The sequence below is a fragment of the Pristiophorus japonicus genome, chromosome 22 (genome assembly GCF_044704955.1).
Source record: "Pristiophorus japonicus isolate sPriJap1 chromosome 22, sPriJap1.hap1, whole genome shotgun sequence".
In the NCBI taxonomy this organism is placed as follows: Eukaryota; Metazoa; Chordata; class Chondrichthyes; family Pristiophoridae; genus Pristiophorus; species Pristiophorus japonicus.
Genome location: NC_091998.1, coordinates 16,751,113 through 16,775,738, shown reverse-complemented (window position 1 = coordinate 16,775,738; position 24,626 = coordinate 16,751,113). Strand labels below are relative to the sequence as shown.

The following is a 24,626-nucleotide window of genomic DNA, read 5'->3' as shown; positions in this document are numbered from 1 at the left end:
TAAACTATATCTCTGCTCAAAAAACACACCCTACTACTTCCTCTGAGTTTTGCATTAATATCAGAAGTTTCGCTTTTTGGGGCCTAATGAGCATGCAATGAATGTATTATTGATATCACATTTCAAAAGTTTACCAGGACAATAGTCTTCTTGAGTTGTATAAGCATAAAATATATTTGCAGTTCATTGGCAGAACTAAAACAATTACACCATCTGGATGAACTTTTATAAGAGTGAAGCCCCCAGATAAAGTTTTTATTACATTGCATCTGATTGTAACTTGGAGATTTCTACAGAAATTAACTTTGAACAGTTCTTGCGCCCAAACCGAGATAGACTACTCAAGCTTATGCATGGAGATTGCCCAGGCAATGTACAGTCTGTGTGTTTAAGCTCCATCCCCACCATGGTTATTGATGAGATCAACATTACAGCGTCTGTGATCTGATGGTGCTCCAAGTTTTTTTTTCACAAGTTAAGAAACATTTCACAAACAGATTTTTTTTTTTAAAGTTTAGTAATCATAACTAACTAAATACAAATGAATTTTTTTAAAACCACAATACTATGACTTATAGACACATCTGTCTTGATGATCCATCATTGATATTTCTCTTCAATACTTGTACTACGCACTGACACAGCTTTGCTTAACTAATATTACACAGACATGTGCAAGGGCTTCCCCTTATTCAGAGTGAGATTGATAACCAAATAGAATGAGACAGATCATAAACCTATTTTTTAAAAATCATGCTGTTTATGTTTCAGCATGAGATGCAAAATAGGTTATTTTTTTAAACCAAAATGAGCGAGGCTTAACAGGCCTGAGCTATATTATAGTACACATCATTTACATTATTCTGCATCACCTTGTGCCTGTCTGACAGTATGGAATCACTCACTACCATGTCCTGGAAGGTTGAACACTTTCATGTAGATGTTTAGTAACGCCTTATAGTTTGGTTCTAGCTGCATATATTATATATTGGTCCTGGCCATTTTCTGAATAGATCTCAGCAAAATCTGGGACACACGGACTGTTAAAATGGCCAGGACCACGCAGACAGCGAGCAAATCGACCGGCCTGTGAGCACCATTGGAGTAGGCCGGGGAACGGGAGGAGCAGCTTGGCGGCCTGGCCTAACAGGCTGAGCGGCCCCCAGCCTGCGAGCACCATCGGAGCAGGCCGGGGAGCGGAGGAGCAGCGTGGCGGCATACCACTCCAGGGAGCAGCACATGCTAGAGCGGGAGAGCAACGGCAGTGAAGAGGGACGTCACCAAGATCCAGGTCGGTGATCGGAGTGTGGGCAGGTACAGCGGGAGCGGCGAGAGATCGTGGAGCAACGTGATTGGGGCCCCCCAGGGGAGGCGTGAGTTAGGGGCCATGGGGCAGCTCGGCCCAGCCCACACTGCGATATGTGTGCGCACTCGGCCCGTGCAACAGAGCTGGTCTCCAGTTGCCTTGGATAATCCTTGCCACTGGACCAAGACCTAGCTCTGTCAAGCCCGTGTGGTGGCTGGTGTGCAACGGCCAACACACGTTTTTTTAAAAAATCCACGCACCGGCATCTTCCACCCTTCAAGATCAGTTCGGGACCTGGAATTTTAGATCCTTCATATAACACCTGTGAACTTTTTGACATGGAAGCAAGTCATCCTCGATTTGAGGGACTGCCTATGATGATGATACATAATTTGATGTAAATTTCATTTGTTTGCTCAGCACATTTGTAAATTCGGTAAAATTTACCTTTGACAAATGAAATAGTTACAGATGTTTCGTGCCTCGTCATCTCATTGAATCATCTAACTCTAAGTGCTTCACACAATGAATTACTTTTGGAGTGCAGTGACTGCTGTTACTTAAGTAAATGTGGCAGCAGTTCAGTGCCACTAATGTTCCGTAAACAACAAATAGATAAATGAATCTTTGTTTTTGGTGCTTTCGGTTGAGGGAAGAATACAGGTTGGACCTCTCTAGTTTGGGACACTCTGGTCCGGAAACATCCATGGCTTGGCATTAGTTGGGCCTGAGGGAGAGGAGGGTTTATAAAAGAAAAAGAGCACCAAACCAGCACGTTAACCACCGGTCGTCATCTCCCTTCCTTAATTCTAAGGGAACAGATTTGAATGATTATTGTGCACAACTGGTTTAGCCATTCATTCGCAGATCTGGCTCGACCACGTGAACCAATATCATGCCCTGCTCTCCTGTGCCAAAACTGTTCACTAATCCGGCATCATCCTGGACTGCAAAGATAATCCCTGGCTTTTTCCACGACTAACCATCTCCAGAAACCCTCCTTCCCTCTCTCTTCTCCACCTCCAACAACAATTGTGTGGCGCTCATGGACGACTTTGTCACTGAGATTGAAACCATCCGTTCAGTTGCCTCTGCCGCATCCCCCCTTTCTCATAGCCCACCAAGCGAAATTTCCCCCGTTTTCCACCCTGCCCTAGTCTGAACCCACATCTTTGTCTAGTTTCTCTCCTATCTCCCCTCATGCCTTCATTGTCCATGAGACCCACCGCATACTCTCTTAACCCTATTCCCACTAAACTGCTGACCAATGAACTTCCCTTCTTGATCCCCATGCTAGCTAATATTATAAATGGTTCCTTCTCCTCGGGTACTGTCCCCCTCCCTTTCAAATCCGCTATCATTATCCACCTTCTCAAAAAATCCATCCTTGTCCCCTCTGCCCTTGCAAACTACCTCCCCATGTCCAACATCCCTTCTCCAAAGCCCTAACTTTCCCATAACTCCATGTTTGAACCTCTTTGATCTCGTTTCTGCCCCTGCCACAGCAATGAAATGGCCCTAATCAAAGTCACAAATGACAGCTTATGCGTCTGTGACTGTGGTCACTGCCTCCTTTTCCTTCTCGACCTTTGACATAGTTGGCCACACCATCCTCCTCCAACTATTCTCCTCCAACGTCAAGCTTGAGTGGCACTGCCCTTACATGGTTCCAATCTTACCTATCCAGTCATCGCCAAGAATCTCCTTCGTCTCCTGGCCCCGCACTGTTACCTCTGGATTCCTCCCTCCCTCCCTCCCTCTTTCCCCCGCGTGCCCCCCACCCCCTCCATCTATCCATTATACAATGCACGCCCTAATCTCTGCTACCTTAACATACCTAACTGTAGAATATACTGTCCTACTCTCTACTATTATTCTACTATATCCTACTTGTACAATATATAACCATATTCACTCCCTCATCAAACTATCCTACGTATCCGTATACTACACAAACTTACTCCACTCCATCTTGTAATACACCACACTGTACAATACTTGCCTAACTGCACTGCACAAGCCTAATATTTATTCCTTTCTGCAGCAGATTCCTTCTGGAATAAAAGTGGTGTGAACATGGTAATACATACTGTGTTGCATGTGAAACAACTTCAGTGTTTATGTTCCTCAGTACAGCAGTGATTTATTAATTTGGCCTTTGTTAATCCAGAGCACTTAATAATTCAGCACTATATTGAACAGTATTTGTGCCATTTTCTCTGTAAATTTGACTTGCATATATTGCAGTGCTGTTAAAATAACTTACTATTGACTTATCTCTGTGTATACATAAAGCTCTGAATTTTCAGCCAATAAACCACGAGAGATTTAGAATTTTGTACATCTGAGCCGTACAAAGGAATTAATAAATTCTACGGATCATATGATTTACTGCAAGACCTTTTAACATGTCAGCCATTATATTTTATAATGGCACTGTCCTGATTAGGTTTCAGACTATATTGTGTAAAAATAAAGTTTGCTAGACTGTTGCAGTATCTTCCAAAACCATTTCAGTGCATTTCAGAACTCTCAACAAGTTGAATGTGCTGTTGAATGGCCTTCAAGATAGCTGATTACTCACAGAGGGACAAGGTGGAAAGGAGATTTCAGGAAGTCATATCAAATGTGAAGTCATTTTTGGTTGCAATAAAAATGAAACTCGGTATTTTAAAAATATTGACCAGTGTTCATAGTTTCACACTTAGCACAGATTGTATCCGTTTTCTCTTTTTTGTTAATATCAATCATGATCTTTGTTCCTTCTTTTGTTCTTTCAATTCTCCAACTATACCATCCTGCATTTAATTCTTCCTCCCTGGATCCTCACTATGCTGAAATAAAGGCTCCTTACATAGCCTCTCTTATGTATGCCAACATTGTAACACTGTAATCTTGCCACCAGAGGGCGCAACTGTCGGAGGCCCAAGGGTCACCTACACACCTCGTGCAAGGGAGTATAAAAGGTTGTCTGCCATGCTGTTTAGGCACTCTGGAGTTGAATTAAAGAGACGAAGGTCACATCAGTTTTAGCTCACAGTACTCAGTCTTGTGGAGTTCTTCCATACCTAACAATTGGCGACGAGGATGGGATTACGAACTTTCACATGGTCATGGCTGCCGTTGGTATTTTAGAGAGATTTGTAGAGGGCAATGATTGGGAAGCCTTTGTTGAGCGTCTCGACCAGTACTTCATGGCCGACGAGCTGGAAGGGGACGATGAAGCGATCAAGCGCAGGGCAATTCTCCTCACCGTGTGTGGATCCACAATATACAGCCTCATCAAGAATCTGCTAGCACTGGAGAAACCGGCGGAGAAGATACATACAGAGTTGGGTACGCTGGTTCGGGACCAGCTCGAGCCGAAGGAGAGTGCCTTAATGGCCAGGTATCACTTCTACTTAACGCACCACCGCTCCGAGGGCCAGGACGTGGCGAGTTATGTCACTAGCAGCGCATTTGGAAAATGGTGACATGATAGGTCCAAGTCAGCATGGATTTGTGAAAGGGAGATCATGCTTGACAAATCTTCTGGAATTTTTTGAGGATGTTTCCAGTAAAGTGGACAAAGGAGAACCAGTTGATGTGGTATATTTGGACTTTCAGAAGGCTTTCGACAAGGTTCCACACAGGAGATTAATGTGCAAAGTTAAAGCACATGGGATTGGGGGTAGTGTGCTGACATGGATTGAGAACTGGTTGTCAGACAGGAAGCAAAGAGTAGGAGTAAATGGGTACTTTTCAGAATGGCAGGCAGTGACTAGTGGGGTACCACAAGGTTCTGTGCTGGGGCCCCAGCTGTTTACATTGTACATTAATGATTTAGACGAGGGGATTAAATGTAGTATCTCCAAATTTGCGGATGACACTAAGTTGGGTGGCAGTGTGAGCTGCAAGGAGGATGCTATGAGGCTGCAGAGTGACTTGGATAGGTTAGGTGAGTGGGCAAATGCGTGGCAGATGAAGTATAATGTGGATAAATGTGAGGTTATCCACTTTGGTGGTAAAAACAGAGAGACAGACTATTATCTGAATGGTGACAGATTAGGAAAAGGGAAGGTGCAACGAGACCTGGGTGTCATGGTACATCAGTCATTGAAGGTTGGCATGCAGGTACAGCAGGCGGTTAAGAAAGCAAATGGCATGTTGGCCTTCATAGCGAGGGGATTTGAGTACAGGGGCAGGGAGGTGTTGCTACAGTTGTACAGGGCCTTGGTGAGGCCACACCTGGAGTATTGTGTACAGTTTTGGTCTCCTAATTTGAGGAAGGACATTCTTGCTATTGAGGGAGTGCAGCGAAGATTCACCAGTCTGATTCCCGGGATGGTGGGACTGACCTATCAAGAAAGACTGGATCAACTGGGCTTGTATTCACTGGAGTTCAGAAGAGTGAGAGGGGACCTCATAGAAACGTTTAAAATTCTGACGGGTTTGGACAGGTTGGATGCAGGAAGAATGTTCCCAATGTTGGGGAAGTCCAGAACCAGGGGTCACAGTCTAAGGATAAGGGGTAAGCCATTTAGGACCGAGATGAGGAGAAACTTCTTCACCCAGAGAGTGGTGAACCTGTGGAATTCTCTACCACAGAAAGTAGTTGAGGCCAATTCACTAAATATATTCAAATGGGAGTTAGATGAAGTCCTTACTACTCGGGGGATCAAGGGTATGGCGTGAAAGCAGGAAGGGGGTATGAAGTTTCATGTTCAGCCATGAACTCATTGAATGGCGGTGCAGGCTAGAAGGGCTGAATGGCCTACTCCTGCACCTATTTTCTATGTTTCTATGACCTGAGACGCCTTGTGGGAACTTGCGAGTTTGTTGGATTTTTTGGGGGAAATGTTGTGGGACTTTTTTGTGCTTGGCATCGGCCACGAGGTCATTCTTCGCAAGCTGCTGTCCGCCAAATCCCTAGACCTGATTAAGGCCATCACGATAGCCCAGGCATTCATATCCATGAGCGATAATACCAGACAGATATCTTCCCAGCATCGAAGCTCAACGGCAAGTACTGTGCATAAAATAACACCGCTAGCAGGCAGAACTGCAAATGGCAAGGCCTACACGTCTACAGCTGCAAGACCTATGATGACTCAGATTTTGCCATCGGGTGTGAATGCAAATCCATTAGCACCATGTTGGCGCTGCGGGGGTAATCATTGAGCCCATCAATGTCGATTCAAGCACTACGTGTGCAAAGGCTGCGAAACAATGGGGCACCTCCAGCGAATATGCAAAAGTGCTGCGACTCACCACATGGCAGAGTCGGCAGAGGATGATTGATCCGGCGCGGATCACGCAGAACAAATAAGAGGCAACTCAACCCGAGGAAGAAGTGTATGGGGTACACAACTTCACCACCAAGAGCCCTCCTATCATGCTGAAAGTCAAATTGAACGGTATTTCGGTATCAAAGAATTGGACACGGGAGCGAGACAGTCATTTATGAGCCAGAAGGCTTTTGAGAAACTGGGGCAACAAGGCACAAAGGCCCAAACTGAGCTCGATTCAGACAAAGCTGCGCACCTACACCAAAGAGCTCATACCAGTCATTGGCACTGCGGCAGATAAGGTACGATGGTGCATGATTTATCACTGTGGATTGTACCAGGCGATGGCCCAACGCTATTCGGCAGAAGCTGGCTGGGAAAGATTCGATGGAACTGGGACGACATCAAAGCACTATCTTCATTGGATGATGCCTCGTGCACATAAGTGCTGAGCAAGTTTCCGTAGCTATTTGAATCGGCAACTTCACAGGTGCTAAGGTGCAGATCCATCTAGTCCCCAATGCAAGACCCGTTCATCACCAGGCTCGAGCGGTTACATATATGGTGAGGGAGAAAGTCGAGATCGAACTGGACAGACTTCAAGAGGGAATCATATTATAAGTTGAGTTCAACAAGTGGACCAGTCTGATTGTTCCGGTGTTGAAAAGCAATGGCACGATCAGAATCATCAGAGACTACAAGGAAACGATCAACCGAGTCTCGTTACAAGACCAGTATCCGCTACCCAAGGCGGATGACCTGTTCACAGCGTTAGCGGGGTGAAGTCGTTCACCAAGTTGGACCTAACCACCTCCTACATGACACAGGAGCGGGCTGAATCTTCGAAAAGATTGATCAACACGCACAAAGGACTGTTTATACACCACACGTGCCCTTTTTGGATTAGCTCGGCTTCTGCCATCTTCCAGAGGAACATGGAAAGTCTGCTGAAATCGGTTCCGCGCACCGTTGTGTTTCAAGACGACATCCCGATCACCGATCGTGACACCATCGAACACCTGCACAACCTGGAAGAGGTCCTAAGTTGACTAGACAGTGTGGGACTGAGGCTGAAACGCTCCAAGTGTTTTTTCCTGGCGCCAGAGGTCGAGTTTTTGGGGAGAAAGATTGCGGCAGACGCCATCAGACCCATAGACTCAAAGACCGAGGCCATCAAGAATGCACCCAGACCACAGAATGTGACAACTGCGTTCGTTCCTGGGACTCGACTATTTTGGTAACTTTCTACCCGGGTTAAGCACTTTGCTGGAACTGTTACACATGTTGCTATGTAAGGGTGACGACTGGGTTTGGGGTAAATCTCAAGAGACAGCCTTTGAGAAGGCCAGAAACCTACTTTGTTCTAATAAGTTACTTGTACTGTATGACCCGTGTAAACGATTAGTGCTAGCTTGTGATGCATCTTCGTACACGGTTGGCTGTGTGTAACAGCAAACCAATGTATCGGGCAAACTTCAACCGGTTGCATATGCGTCTAGAAGTTTGTCTTAGGCTGAAAGAGCCTACATTATGGTCGAGAAAGCTGCGTTAGCATGTGTATATGGGAAATGCACCAATACCTATTTGGACTTCGGTTTGTGCTTGGAACCGACCTCAAACCGCTCATTTTGCTGTATTCAGAAAGCAAAGGTATAAACACCAATGCTTCATCCCGCATCCAAAGATGGGCACCAACATTGTCCGCCTATGACTATGTTATCCGCCACAGACCAGGCACGGAGAACTGTGCTGATGCCCTCAGTCGGCTACCATTGCCCACTACCGGGGTGGAAATGGCGCAGTCCGCAGACTTGCTTCCGGTCATGGATGCTTTTGAGAGCGAGGGGTCACCTGTTACTGCTTGCCAGATCAGGACCTGGACCAGCCAGGATCCTGTGCTATCACTTGTAAAAAGTTGCGTCCTCAATGAGAGCTGGTCGACTGTTTCCAGGAAAATGCAAGATGAAATTAAGCCGTTTCACCGACGCAAAGATGAAATGTCCATCCATTCGGATTGTCTCTTATGGGGTAATCGTGTGGTTTTGCCAAAAAAAGGCAGGAAAACATTTATAAGCGGCCTACACATTACCCACCCAGGCATTGTCATGATGAAGACTATAGCCAGGTCGCATGTTTGGTGGCCCGGCATTGACTCGGGCTTAAGAGTCATGCGTACACTAGTGCAACACGTGCTCACAATTGAGCAATGCACTAAGGGAGGCTCCATTGAGTATGTGGTCATGGCCCTCCAAACCATGGTTCAGGATCCACATAGATTTTGTTGGTCCCTTTCTCGAAAAGATGTGTTTAGTTGTAGTGGACTCTTACTCTAAATGGATTGAATGCGTAATCATGTCATCCAGCACATCCACTGCCTCATTGAAAAGCCTCCGGGCTATGTTCGCCACCCATAGCTTGCCCGACATCCTTGTCAGTGCCAATGGACCGTGTTTCACCAGTTCAGAATTCAATGAGTTTATGACCTGCAATAACATTAAGCATGTCAGTTCTGCCCAGTTAAGTCCACATCCAACGGTCAAGCGGAACGGGCAGTCCAAACTATCAAGCAGAGTTTGAAACGCGTGACGGACGGCTCCTTGCAGACCTGCTTATCTCTGGTTCTGCTCAGCTACCGGACATGACCCCACTCCCTCACTGGGGTTCCCCCTGCAGAATTGTTAATGAAGAGAGCACTCAAAACCAGGCTCTCCCTAGTCCACTTGGATCGAAATGATCGTGTGGAAACCCAGCGTCACCGGCAAAACATGTACCACGATTGCACGGCTGTATTGCGTGACATTGATGTTAACAACCCTGTGTTTGTCCTTTAAAAACAGTCATGGTCCTAAGTGAGTTGCTGGCACTGTCTTGGCCAAGGAGGTAAATATTGTGTTTATAGTCGAACTATTAAATGGACAAATGTGCAGAAAGCATTAAGATCAAACCAAACTGCGGTTCATCGATAACCAGGAACAACCTGAGGAGGACATCACCATCATCGAACCATCAACACACACCCAACCAGCCATCGACCTCGCTGTCAATCAAGAGGATGAACCTACCATTCGCAACAGTCCTGTCAGACCAGCCGTGCCGCAGTGCAGCAATGGTCCAACCAACTCACCCATACCAGAGTTTGAACTCAGACGATCAACCAGGGAGCATAGGGCCCTGGATCGACTCAACTTGTAAATCATTTGTTTCAAAGACTTTGTGGGGAGGAGTGATGTTATGTATGTAAACATTATAACTGTGTAAGATTTGCCACCAGAGCCTGGTTTTGAGTGCAAGGAGGCCCAAGTCACCTGCACACCTCGTGGAAGGAAGTATAAAAGGTGTCTGCCATGCTACTTAGGCACTCTGGAGTTATATTAAAGAGACTAAGGTCACAACAGTTTTAGCTCACAGTACTCAATCTTGTGGAGTTCTTCCATACTTAACATTCTCCTTCACAAACCTGCTTTTTGCTGGGACCTGAAAATTGTTAAACTCCTAGTCTCCCGTTCCTTAAACAATCCACAAGCGTTTATAATCTAAACACTGTGGCCCAGAACGTGCGGTCAGTGGCAAAGCAAAGGCATTGGCTGCTGGCCCCAAGGAAAGCTGCCCACAGAGATCTCGCGATCTCTGCGCCGAGAAGTTTGCCTTTTTCGATGTGATTTCAGTGGGATATAGTGGGCAAGCCTAAGCAGCCAATCACATTCCAGAATTCTCACAGACAGGGAAGCAGGAAATAAGAACCTGCTTTTATCAACTTGGACACAACTTCCTGATTTCTGCATCTAACTGCGCATGTGTTGTCACCGGAAGTTGTGGTTCAATTTACTCCTCAATAACAGTGTGTGATGATAGCATCACCATTATTTCTAAATCCGGGTTTACTACAAAAAGAGAGCAAAAATAAATACATTTGCATCTCTCTCTCACCCCTTACAATTTTTTTTTGCTTCTTTCTTGAATTCAGTGACACTCTGGGCACTGGGAGTCTGCAGTATCTGACCAAACTGACCATGCTTCACGTGACAGCGAATGTTGTCAGGCAGACTTTCCAGTAAGGGTCACTGGATAATGATCAGGAACATGAACTCTGGCTGATCTGATTTTTTTTTTCTCCTCCTTAGCCCAAGGATGCTGAGGCTAATTGTAATGAATGTATTGTCCTGGATGAGATCCGCATAGATGAACCAGGAATCTTCCTTAATTACCAAACAGGTCTACTGAGCCAAAAATGAAGATGGAATTTTGTATTTAAATGCATTTCATTTCGTTTAATGTTTTGTTGATCACACTAAATGTATGATAAACCCTCTGAGATCTCTGCACACCTCCAATTCTTGCCTCTTACGTAACCCTGATTTTATCACTCTACCATTGGAGGCCATGGCTTCAGCTGCCTAGGCCCTAAACTCTGGAATTCCCTCCCGAAATCTCTCCGCCTTTCCACATCCCTTTGTCCAAGCTTTTTGTCACCGATAATGCTCCTGTGAAGCGCCTTGGGACATTTTAATAGTTAAAAGCACTATATAAATGCAAATTGTTGTCGTTGCTGTTAGAAAAATAATTTAGTTAAGGCATCATGCATTATCCTAACATTGTTTCACAAAAATTGAGATCTCCAGTAAGCTGCATGCACATTTTCATTTATTGTTGTTTGTTAGGATATATAATTTTATATTTTCATTGCATTTTAGATTCTAGATATTTTATGACATCTTTGTGGTGTGTGAAAATATAAGTGTGATCAGGAAAAATGATAGAATTTCGTACATCTGAATAAAATACATAGCAAATTGGCTTGTGGTCCCTAAACTGTGTGTATCATTAGGACTTACACAAATAATGTGCTCAAGAAGTGTAATTGTTACATATATAGCATCTTTTGTGAAAAAGAGAAATCCTATTGCTGTTTGAAATGTGACCATTCTTTACCCCGGTCAAAATTTCGGGCAAGCCAAAGGCCACTCTTGTACGCAAAAACTTGGATTATTTTATGTCACAGCAAGATACTTATGGAATGCACAAATTTCGACAACAATTCAAACCCAGAAGGTGGGAACATAATTGTTCTCCAACAGGTTTGCCACAGGCAACTTTGAGATGCTTACAAGGCTCAACTAATTTTGTTTTGTAAATAATTTGCAACCTAGCTCAATTAGTTGCTATGTGAACACAAACTAAGTTAACTCATGTAAGGATGTTGGAAAGTAACAATATTGGGCTGGATACAAGATGATTGTCAACAGACTAACAGTAAACATTGTTAGTCTGTTGACGTCCACGTCAAATAAACCCTCCAGGAGAAATGTACCTGTCCATTGCTAGTAGCCATCTTGTTTTGTTTCTGAAGAGTTGCATCAATCACAAGTAAATAAAATACCTACAATTTTCAACATTTTACCTTTAACAAAAAATCCTTTCCAATACCCACAATCTAAAATAGTTATTCCTCACACTTCTCATGTTGTGGGGTGGACATGGTGCAAAATCTGCAACAATTTGTATGTTTGAAATCTTTGCAGTTGTGTAAATTTTATTTTTGATTTGGAGGTCCTGTCGCTGTGAAATATCATGTAACTGTTGGCAGCAGGGAACATCGTGCTAGCACTTCTCACTTCATTATTATTGGTGCCTGCTTTGGCCTGCAAGCCACACGCTGTAACTCCATCTTTCAGTGTTCACGATCTGGAAAGTTCCAGCTGCTCATAAACCTAACAAGAACTTTTAACTCTGGAATGCCAGCAGTCTTCATATTAAATTACTTTGTTAATGTTTGTGGCACATTTTGCCTGGGGGCGTTGTTGACAGAGAGCAGTGCTATCTGCAACCATTGCTTCTCAGCTTCTGCTTTTGGCACTTTCAATCACACCCCAAACCTTTTGAAGATATTTGCTTGCTTGACAGATTCAGGGCATATGATTCTTTCTAAGCAGCTTTGTGTAATTTTTTTCTCTCTGAATTTGGTAGGAAAGGAGTTCATAGTTCATAGTGCTTCCTTATTATGTGTTGTTTGAGGAATAGTTGCTTCTTTGCGGTATACTACAAAAAAATGACAAAGCTGAAAGTCCCTCATTGAGTATGTGCTTACACAAAGGTTCTTTGTGGTTTGGGCCTGTCAGGCTTGTCAGACATGGTAAGAAAAAGTATATTGTTTCCAGCACTTGGATTCCTTTCCTTCTGACATCTGCCACTCTGTAAAGATGATAAATTCCTGCCTCATTAGCCAGGGGTGTGGGATTACAGGCTGACAACACATTAATCACCAGCTTCTGTGGCAGGAGGACTAGCAATAGGCATTGTTAACAAAACTTTTCTAATATGTCACTCTCGTTCATGACAGCATGTAATCAATCATCTTGATTGACAGTGTTGATAGATTACACTATTTATACTTTGTGTAATGAAAGATAGCATTTCCACCTACTGTCAGTCCAGGCCAGCAACAGAGTATCTGTGAATAGAAATAAATACAACCAACAAAAAAAGTAGCCCTCCGCTGGTCTTTGTGCAGTGAGACAGACATTGTTGTGGATCAGTTCTGATGCATTTAACAAATACTTATTGTTTAGTAACCTGGTAAAGCAGGAGTCATTGGCGCGGTTTAAGCCACTGCTTTAACTTGTTTTGTCCCATGCTGGTAGGTCAAGTTCTAGCAGGTACTAGTCTGGGCTAGACTGCTGAAAGCGTGAGCTTTTGTCTGACAGGATGACAGATGATTTTGTTGCTGATGAAATATTTGTGTTTCATGGCTATATGTGCAAATATTAAACTTGTTTTCCATAATTGCTTTGCAAAACACAAGTAAACAATGTATTGAATTTGCTTTCAAAATGAGTTACAATATATGAATGATTCTATCAGTCACTTTCTTTGAAGTCACTGAATAATTTTATTTGTAGAATTTCGAAATGTCTTGAGTCAGCAAGCTATTGCAAACCAAGGCCATTGTAAATGAATAGGTTTTACGGGCCTCTAGGGATCTAAATTATAGTACAGAGAACTTATTGGACTCTAAATGCCAGGTGGAGTGGACAGAAATGGTCTAAGGCTTTAATCTTTCAGAAAAAGAGTTTAAGTTTAAGGCCAGATGATTAATGAGAAGTCTGACCATCCAAAGCCCCATGTCACAGGACGTGATTAGTAGGTGACAAGGACTGTAACAACATCCAGCCTGGCGTTGTTTCTCCAACATCTCGTGCTTTTCTATAATTAATGTCCCCAAGGGTATCTTTGGGTCAGGCAGGTTAAACCTGCCAGAACAGGTGGAACTGACAGCCTACACTTGACTGCTTCCACAGGAGGAGATGATGGGAAGGCTTCCAGATGTGGTGTTTGACCTTCGTGCTGTGATCAGACACTAAATGCATCATGGGAATGAACCGAAAGGAGCTTAGGAAACTGCAGGTGTTTCACTTTATACAGAGACTACAATGAAATCAGAGGCACTAATGGATTCCATTCACATGCTTGCTTTATCTTGCGGAAAAGATCCTTAGAAAATAATGGGTTGATGAAATCAATGCTATTATAAAATAATCTTTTTATTCCTCGTGGCCTTTGCAAAGGGTGGGAAGAATTGTCAACTTTGATTCCAATAACTGTATTGACTCCTATCAGGTGATATAAAGGTTAGCAATGACTTTTCCTCCCTCGTTATTACCCTGGCAATGTATTTCAATCTGCCTTTAGAACAATAGCAAACATCACCCAGTGTAACCATTTCATTTTGTATCCCTTATATCAATTGCCTTTCACAGCTGAGATTGACAAGTTAACAGCAGCAGGCTAACAGACAGCAAAGAAAAGTTGGTGTGCAGTCTTTTTCCTTTGTAATTTAATTTGTTTTCTGACTTCTGTTAAAATCAATGTACAGCTAGCTTACCGTTCATTTAATGGCTGACTGCACTGATCAGAAAAGGACCACAGGACTAATGCTTATTTTGTAATGTGAAGTGATTTAGGTCTGTTGATTCTAAGTCAATTCACTGTAAATGTTTAAGATATTTACAGTTAGGTTTTTTGGGGGAGGGCTGTTGATATAACTTTGTGGGATAATTGGAAACAATTTTCCTGATTTGCAGTTTTGAATAAGTATAGTATTTTTTGTTTGGATGTAGAGAGAGAAAATTGTAATGCTTAAGTGATGTGTTTGAGAGTTACAAGTGAATGAGTGCATGTTTGGCAGCCATTTTGTTATTTATAAATGGGAAGAATTGGTATTACTTGGGTGAGTCATCACTCACCCGATTGACAGCATTGTTACTTAATTTCTAAAATTCAAAAATAGTTTTGCTTTGTTTCTCGACTTAGTTCTTTATTTCTGCTTTTGTTGGCAATTCACTCTTTCAAATTTGAAAACACGAACGAAGCCTTGAGTGATGATACCAGGTGTACCTGCAATGAAAATCAAAGAGACATACAATGCCTCCTTTAGCAAATTGGCTATGTTCACAGACAAAACACATAGCTGAAATTTGGAGCTGTCTGTAAAATGGGATTATTCATAGTTTACATATGCAAATCTGGGGTAGAGGAAGGAGAGAGAGACAAAGCATTGCTTGTGCACAGATTGTGAATGCCCTGTTTGCACAGATGGACGTTATAGTTGATATGTTTCCAGGACACAGAATATAAATTTGCTCAATTGTGGAGAGTTTCTTCAACACACTGAATAAATAATAAAATAATGGTATTATTCTCTTCCTTATTGTGCTATTCCATTCTATAAATACATAAGCTTTTCTTTGTTTTTGCAGGTTTTTGCACAGCGCTTTTTGTGTACATGAATACACACAAGTTGATACTCCTTCAGCATCGCTCCCCCTCATTTATTTCCCCCCATTTTCTCTTTGCTTTCAGTGTCTCGGTTGTTTTTATTCAATTGTAGGTTGGGACAATCTTAAGTGTACATCAGTTACATCCTGCTCCTCTGAACTTTCCAATCTTGTTTTTCCTAAACTGAAAAAGGTGCAAACCTATACATTGTTCTCCCTCCCTACTGTATTGAAATTGAGTCTGCTAACTCATTCATTCCTCAAAACTGGGTAACTCCTTACATCTCTTGGTCTTGTTTATTCTATGATCTTCAACCTATTAAAATCCAAGCTCACCTAATAACTACTGGTTTACCTCATCCTCTCTTTATTCATTTCACCATGGTGATGCCTGCACAATGAGCCTTTGCCGTTCACCTTTGTCTCTAAATATTAAAAATAAATGTCACGTTGGCACCAATTGAGCTTATCAATACCAATTTTCAAATAATTCTCCTGCAAATGTTTTGCAAATTAGGTTTTTTAAAAATTTTTTGCTATATTTTTGTAACTCATGGACATTGCTTGCTAAAAGTATCATTTCAACAGTGACATTTTCTCTTCTAGACATGTTACATCATATTTATGACATGTGAAAAAAATCGAACAAATTGGCATGTTTGGAGTAGGTCATCTGACAAACTATTCTAGACAGAATCGCCAAATGGTATATTCATTTTAAGAATTACACAGAAAGTAAATGCATAAAATGTGATTGAAGTATTTAGATAGGTTTTTGAAATACAATGATTCCAATTGTATTAATTGTTCAGGATTGCCTTGAGCCTTCCCACAGTGTAAGATGTTGACAAATGAGACATTCTGAGTCTCATTCATTGACTTTCTGCTCATCAAGATTAAATTGACTTGGTCTGTTATAAGCTAAGTGATTGTTAGATTTGCTGTAATCTTTTCTTAATTTACACCCCTCATTTGTTGTTTCTGAATGTTCTGCTGCAAGCACTTGAATATTTTGATACAATGCAGATTTTGGTTTTGCACTTCTGATCTAGTTGTGGGTGGTTGCATAAGAAACCCCACCAAAAGTACTCCAGTATGACTAGGTTTAAACCAACTTCTTTGTGCACAGCTGCTGTGACAGATCATGATTATTATACACAAAGATGGATTACTGAAAGTATATTACAATACAGTCTATTCCACTAAAGGAACAATGTCCAATAATTAAGGTATAAGCAGTTGTAAAATATATTCATAACATGTATTTCAAAGCTTTTGACATTATATAGTGGAGAAGAATATTATTGACAGTTCTTTTTTGTAATTCTACCTCTGACTGGGAAGGAGGTAATATTTTAACTTAGTCACCCAAATCGGGCTATTTTGGAATTCATTTGTATATTTCTATAACTGGCCCAGTTTGCATATTTGCATTCAGAATGGTCTGTGCAGAGGGATAAAATGTGGGTGTAATTTAATTTGGGCTGCCAATTTGCATGTTATGTATGAAGCAGGCACAAGTCATGCAATGTACTGAATGCTTCATAGATTATTGTTTAGTATGTTTGTGGATAGTAGGTGCTCACATTACAACCCCAACTGCAAAAAAAAATCGATCCCAAGGGTCTTCATGTTAGATTACTTAAAAACTGAGAATCACACAACACCCTGAGGAATACAGAGACTTGGAGCCGAATGCTGTCTCTACCACCATGAAAGAAGAGTAGAACATGTTCAAAGTACAGTGTTGCTAATCTGAAGTGGGTATCTTTGTGAAGAGAAAGGACTATATGATTGGTTTGATGAGAATAATACTGAAATTTCTCAGTTAAGACAGCAAGCGTGTGGCTTACAGCAGTTGGCTGAATCATCATCCTTGTCATTGTCACATTGCTATTTTTGGGAGCTTGCTGTGCCCAGGTTGGCTGCTGCATTTCCTGCAGTGCAGCAGTGACTACATTTTTAAAACTTGCTTGATTGGTTGTAAAGCATTTTGGGATGTCTGGAAGTCGTGGGAGGCGCTATAGAAATGCAAGTCTGTTGTGCTGCAGAAATTTGCTGTGAGACGTGGTTCTCAAACTGCGGACGGCGGAGACATTGCGGGAGTCCGCGAATGTGCTGCTTTTGCGGACTAGTCATTAACAGCACGTTCGGAGACCAGTGACTGCTCACTGCACACACACTGAACAGATTCGGCCTATATTCTCTAGAGTTTAGAAGAATGAGAGGTGATCTCATTGAAACAGACAACATTCTTACAGGACTTGACAGGATAGATGCAGGGAGGATGTTTCCCCTGGCTGGGGAGTCGAGAACCAGGGGTCACAGTCTCAGAATGAGGGGTCGGCCATTTAGGACTGAGATGAGGAGAAACTTCTTCACTCAGAGGGTGGTGAATCTTTGGAATTCTCTACCCCAGAGGGCTGTCGAAGCTCAGAGTATATTCAAGACAGAGATCAATAGATTTTTGGATATTAAAGGAATCAAGGGATATGGGGACAGTGCAGGAAAGTGGAGTTGAGGTGAAAGATCAGCCATGATCTCATTGAATGACAGAGCAGACTCGAGGGGCCGAATGGCCTACTTCTGCTCCTAATTCTTATGTTCTTATAGGCGGTCCTTCGAACGAGGATGACTTGCTTCCATGAGTTCACAGGTGTTTCGATAAAGGACCCGATGTTCCAGTCCTGAACTCCAATTGAGGGGGTGGAAGATGCCTGTGCATGAATTATTTTTAACATATGCTGAATAACCTAATCAGGACAAGTTGATGGACATCAAGGATGTGGTCCAGACATGGCTGAAAGAGAAGAAGGATCAATGGTGAACGCATAAGCCTGAAAAAATGGTCGCCAGCTCTTCATCGACGAAGACAAAATCATGTGAAGATGGAGCGAACACTTAAAATGTACTCAATCAATCATCAGAAGTGACGGAGCGAACACTTGAGGAAATTCTACAAAAAACAGTTCCTGAAGGGCTGGTAGCCCCCACTCCCAATCAGAAAAAATCATGTTTATGAATAATGGCAAGGTACCTGGACCAGTTGACATTCACTTAGATGTATACGCATGCACTGCTGTCAAAGCTATTTGATTGAATATGAATAAAAATATATGTGCTGCAATATATGAAGAATGTCATTCCTATTGCTGTATAAGTGCAAGGGAGATTGGTCAAATTGCAGCAACTATTGCAGCATTTCTCTTGTACTTGCTGAAAGCTTGTCACTCCATAATGCTTGGATAGGCTCATTGCTTCAGTGTCAGCGGATATCAGTGTGGGTTCTGTGGCAACTGGAGCACTTTTAGCATGGCCTCACATTCTATCAATTCAGGAGAATCATAGAATTATAGAAGTTTATGGCACAGAAGGAGGCCATTCGAAAAAAACTATCCAGCCTAATCCCACTTTCCAACTCTTGGTCCGTAGCCTTGTAGGTTATGGCACTTCAAGTGCATATCCAAGTACTTTTTAAATATGATGAGTGTTTCTGCCTCTACCACCCTTTCAGGCAGTGAGTTCTAGAACCTTACCACCCTCTGGGTGAAAAAAGTTCTCCTCAACTCTCCTCTAATCCTTCTACCAATTACTTTAAATCTACGCCCCCTGGTTATTGACACCTCTGGTGGGGAAATATGTCCTTCCTATCCTCTCCATCTAGACCCCTTATAATTTTATGCACCTCAATCAAGTCTTCCCTCAGCCTCTGTTCCAAAGAAAACAACCCGAACCTATTTAATCTCTCCACTCCTGGCAACATTCTCATAAATCTCCTCAGTACCCTCTCTAGTGCAATCACATCTTTCCTGTAATGTGGTGACCAGAGCTGTACACAGTACTCTAACTGTAGCCTATCTAGTGTTTTATGCAGTTTAACCTCCCTGCTCTTATATTCTGTGTCTCGGCTAATAAAGGAAAGCATCCCATATGCCTTCTTAACCACCTTATTTACCTGTCCTGCTACCCTCAGGGATTAGTGGACAATGCATTCCAAGGTCCCTCTGTTCCTTTACACTTCTCAGTGTCCTGATTGTGTATTCCTGTCGAGCAGAACAAAAACCTCTTTGTGGTGTTTGTTGATCTTGTAGAAATTGAGTCTTGCAAAATATGGGTGTTCTTCTAGGTTTACCAGCATTACCAAAGGAAGCTGCGATGCCATAATTGTCAGAGTGACATTGATTGGAGGCTGTTCATAAGTGTTTCCAGTGACCACTGAAGTGAAATAAGGAGGTGTCATTGCCCCAGACTTTCATCCTGTGCTTTACTGTAATGTTGCGCTTGCATTGCAACATCTTAATTCGAATGCTGCTTTTGAAGTAAAATTCAGATTGCGTGACGAGCTCTTCCAACTGAATCAGCTGTAAGCGAAGAAAAGTATGCAAAGGAATCATTTGCAAACTGCTGTGTCTGAGTGGTTCATTCAGAGCATGATCTTCAGTTCAACGGGGACCTTTTGGCATTAGCAGCCAGATGTTACAGGCTTAACATTATCCTTGACAAAATGAAGGTGATGTTTCATTGCTGCTCCACTGCTGCTCCTGGCAATTCATCACAGAGACCTTGACATCAAGCTTGGTGGCCAGCAGCTTCAGACATCCAACGGTTCACCGACTTTGGCAACATCATGTGGCAACACTATTGACGAGAAGGTTGCGAGCCATGTGAGAATGGTATGAGTTGGATTTAAAAATATTGAAGGTCAGAGTGTTTGAAAAGAGTGACCTGAAACTGGAGAAGATCATCACGTTATAGTAAACTATGGTGTTACCAACTCTTCTATAACACTATGCGGAATGGAATGTCTCAAGGTTTACATGTGTAATGAGAAAATGATTTTTTAATTTTTTATTTAATTTTTCGTAGCCAATCTTTCCAATTCTTTGTCAGATCACAAACGCCAGAGGTCACCTTGCACACATCAAGGATCACCCTGCGCTAATGCTCTTAGCCAAAAGGCCGAGAGCCCAAGCACCGTTCCTGGAAGTACTGCAATACCAGGTTCATGCCATGGAGGTGGATGGGTCAGCAACCCCACACACCTCCATGGAGGTGGATGGGTCAAGCCACCCCACCCACCTCCTATTTCCAAAAAGCATAGGAGAACCACCTTCCTGATCCAGGGAGAACCTGTCAGGTCAGTTACGCATGATCTTAGCCAAAAGGCCGAGCCTGAAGCGAATGGAATGAAAGCAGCAACTGCAGGATTGGGCAAGAGTGGTGCATTTCCCTGCCCATCTAGCAATAAAAAATGTCATTCAAGAATTGGTCTCTATTGTCATGCGTGCTGGATCTCTCATTTCCTCCGCTTTATTAAGAATCTTGCCATTTAGGATATATATCCTACCACTCTTGTTTCTCTGCAATTTATTTCAAAGTTCTTTATATTGCTCATTCTGCTAATCTGTCCTCCTGAATCTCCTTTCTCACAGTTTGCCATAAAACTTTGGTTATCTTGTGCCCATGTTCAAATCATTTGTATAAATTGAAAAAGTAAATGGACCCAACATCATCGATTCCCCCTAAAGGGAATGCAGTTGCATGGCTGGCTAGTTTGAAAAGCATTCCCATCATTGCCATGTGACTTAATTCTCATAGCCAGCCTCATATGTGGCACCTTATCAAGCAATTTCTGGTAATCATAATCACCGTCTCCACTTTATCCACACACAGTGATATCCTCAAAAAAAAATTAAATTAGTAAAGAATGCCCAACACTTTACAAATCTACACGAATTGTCCCTGATTATTCCATTCCTTATAAGTCTTTCCTAATTCATATTGTGGACTAGAGAAGTCTCCCCACATTCATTGAATTGCTGTTTGTAGGATCGTGTGGTGTGAAAAGTGCTTTGCCGACATTAATAGCCATTGTACATGAAGTGCTTTGAAATGTTTGAGAGACGTGATTAAGCAGTATATATAAATGGAAGTCTTCCTTTTTTTCTTTTTCCTTCTGTTAATCCTTTGATGTAGAGGTTCCCAGACAAGCTCAAGAATGCTTCCTACGTAATTCCAATTAAATACAGTAGTCTGATCCCACAATAGAGAAAAGTGAGATTTAGCAGGACAGGTTAAGTTTGAGGGCTAGCATATGTCTGAAGTGCTAAATTGGTGCTTTGCATCTGTTTTCACTATTGGAGATGATGCTGAGTTACCAGTGGTAGCAGATAGAGATGCTGGTAAAATTGAGCAATATAAGTAAATGTGAAAATCACTTTAGCTCGGGATAAGACACTTGATTTTGATTGAGCTGCTGGCCATGATGCCATTTACTCCAGATTGCTGAAGATAATGGGAGAGGTATTGTGTGAGTCATTGGCTGATGTACTTCATTGCTCTTTGAGGTCCAGGCAAATTTCCATAGACTGGACGGAGGCTCCTGTGCTCCCAATACTTAAGAAGGGAAAGAAATTGGAGCTTGGGAATTATAGGCTGTTAGTTTAACATCAATTGTAGGGAATACGCTGGAAGGAATTATAAGGGATGTGATATAAGATTACTTGAAGAAGTATAACCATTTTTTACAACCGCAACATAGCTTTAGAAAGCAGAAGTTCTGCCTCACTACACTGATTGAGTTCTTTGAGGAGATGCCCAGATTAGTGGATCACAGCAGTCTTGTAAATGCTATGAATTGTGATTTTTTTGCACGTAGTCATTGTGCCTCTGGAACAGATTGATGAAGTTAGGATGGATTCCCTGCAACTCTTCAAAAAGGAACTGTACAAATTTTCTGAGAGAGGAGAAAAGTGTTATGTATGCAACGCTAGGTAACCTGTATCATACTGCCACCTGAGAGGGCATACCTGTTGGAGTCCCAAGGGATCCCAGCATCCCTTGGGAGCACTGCATATAAGCTGTACCAACACTCTGGATTTTGAAAAAGGAGCTAAGGTCACACTTATTCATGTCTACAGTACTCAGTTACGTTACTTTATTGTGAACTTAACAACTGACGACGAGATAACAAACAATCATGTGAAAATGCAGAGAACTGTTGGTATTCTGAAGAAATTCTCAGAAGGGGACGATTGGGAGGCCTTCATGGAGCAACTCGACCAATACTTCATGGCCAATGAGCTGGAAGGGGACGAGAACGCTGCCAAACGAAGGGCGATCCTCCTCACCGTCTGTGGGGCAACAACCTATGGCCTCATGAAGAATCTTCTAGCTCCGGTGAAACCAACAACCAAATCACATGAGGGACTGTGTACGCTGGTCCAGGAGCACCTAAATCCAAAGGAAAGCGTTCTGATGGCAAGGTATCGATTCTACACGTGTCAACGGTCTGAAGGCCAGGAAGTGGCGAGCTACGTCGCTGAACTAAGGCACCTTGCAGGACATTGTGAATTCGATGGATTCCTTGAGCAAATGCTAAGAGACGACTTTGTGTTTGGCATTGGCCATGAGGTTATCCTTCGCAAACTATTGACTGTTCAAACACCAAACCTGAGCAAAGCCATAACGATAGCCCCGATAGCCCAGACATTTATGTCCACCAGCGATAACACCAAACAAATTTCGCAGCATAACGAGATCTCGGCAAGTACTGTACACAAAGTAACGTTGTTTCAGGCAGGAATGCTTATGGCAGAACATACATGCCTGCAGCTGCACGACCTCAGATGACCCAGAGTCCGCCATCAAAGGTTAATGTGGGGCAGTTAACACCTTGTTGATGCTGCGGAGGTGATTATCGAGCCCATCAATGCCGCTTCAAACACTCTATGCAAAGGCTGTGGAACAATGGGACACCTCCAGCGAATGTGCAGACGAGCTGCAAACCCTGCAAACCACCACGTTGCAGAGGAGGATCGATCCATGGTGGATCAGGCTGAACTAGAGACTTGAACCGAGGAGGCAGAAGTGTACGGGGTACACACCTTCACCATAAAATGTCCACCGATCATGCTAAAAGTCGAACTGGACGGAATTCCAGTATCCATGGAACTGGACACTGGTGCGAGTCAGTCTATCATGAGCAAAAAGGCCTTTGACAGGCTGTAGTGAAACAAGGCACACGGGCCCAAGCTTGGCCCCATTCATACCAAGCTAAGACACTAAAGAGCTGATCCCTGTTATTGGCAGCGCAGCAGTAAAAGTCTCCTATGATGGAGCAGTGCACGAACTCCCACTATGGATTGTACTAGGAGATGGCCCCACACTGTTCGGCAGAAGCTGGCTGGGAAAAATCTGCTGGAACTGGGACGACATCCGAGCGCTTTCATCTGTTGACAACGCCCAGGGTCTGAACAAGTTCCTGTCGTTGTTTGAGCCAGGCATCGGAAGTTTCTCGGAGGCGAAGGTACAGATCCACTTGGTTCCTGGCACACGACCCATCCACCACAAGGCATGGGCGGTGCCATATATAATGCGAGAGAAAGTGGAAATTGAGCTGGACAGGCTGCAGCGAGAAGGCATCATCGCGCCGGTAGAGTTCAACGAGTGGACCAGTCCGATTGTTCCAGTTGTCAAAGGCGATAGCGCGGTCAGAATTTGTGGGGACTATAAAGTAACGATTAACCGTTTTTCGCTACAGGATCAGTACCCGCTACCCAAGGCAGACGACCTATTGGCTGGAGGAAAGACGTTCACTAAGTTGGACCTGACCTCAGCCTATATGACTCAGGAGCTGGCGGAATCTTCGAAAGGCCTCACTTGCATCAACACATACAAAGGTCTGTTCATCTACAATAGATGTCCGTTTGAGATTCGATCGGCTGTGGCAATTTTCCAAAGGAACATGAAGAACCTGCTAAAGTCAGTTCCACACACCGTGGTTTTCCAGGACGACATACTGGTCACAGGTCAGGACACCATCGAACACTTGAAGAACCTGGAAGAGGTTCTAAATCGGCTAGATCGCGTGGGACTCTGGTTGAAACGCTCGAAGTGTGTTTTCCTGGCGGCAGAGGTCGAGTTCTTAGGCAGAAGAATCGCAGCAGACGGCATCAGATCCATCGATGCCAAGACGGAGGCCATTAGACAACAGAATGTGATGGGCGCTCACGCTGTCTGCATATAACTATGTAATCTGCCACAGACCAGGCACAGAGAACTGTGCTAATGCTTTCAGTCGGCTACCATTGCCCAACACCGGACTGGAAATGGCACAGCCTGCAGACATGCTCTTGGTGATGGATGCATTTGAAAACGAAAAGTCACCCGTTACGGCCCGCCAGATCAGGACCTGGACCAGCCAGGATCCTTTACTGTCCCTTGTAAAAAAAAAAACTGTGTCCTCCATGGGAGCTGGTCCAGCGTCCCAGCGGAGATGCA

The 24,626-nt window shown here is 43.2% G+C and overlaps 1 protein-coding gene and 1 pseudogene across 1 annotated transcript in view; one reads left to right on the top strand and one right to left on the bottom strand.

Annotated features, from left to right (window-relative positions):
* lrmda (leucine rich melanocyte differentiation associated) overlaps window positions 1-24,626 on the top strand; it is a 1,025,922-nt gene that overhangs the window by 718,471 nt on the left and 282,825 nt on the right. The window lies entirely within an intron of this gene.
* On the bottom strand, window positions 20,350-20,526 carry LOC139235217 (U2 spliceosomal RNA; annotated as a pseudogene).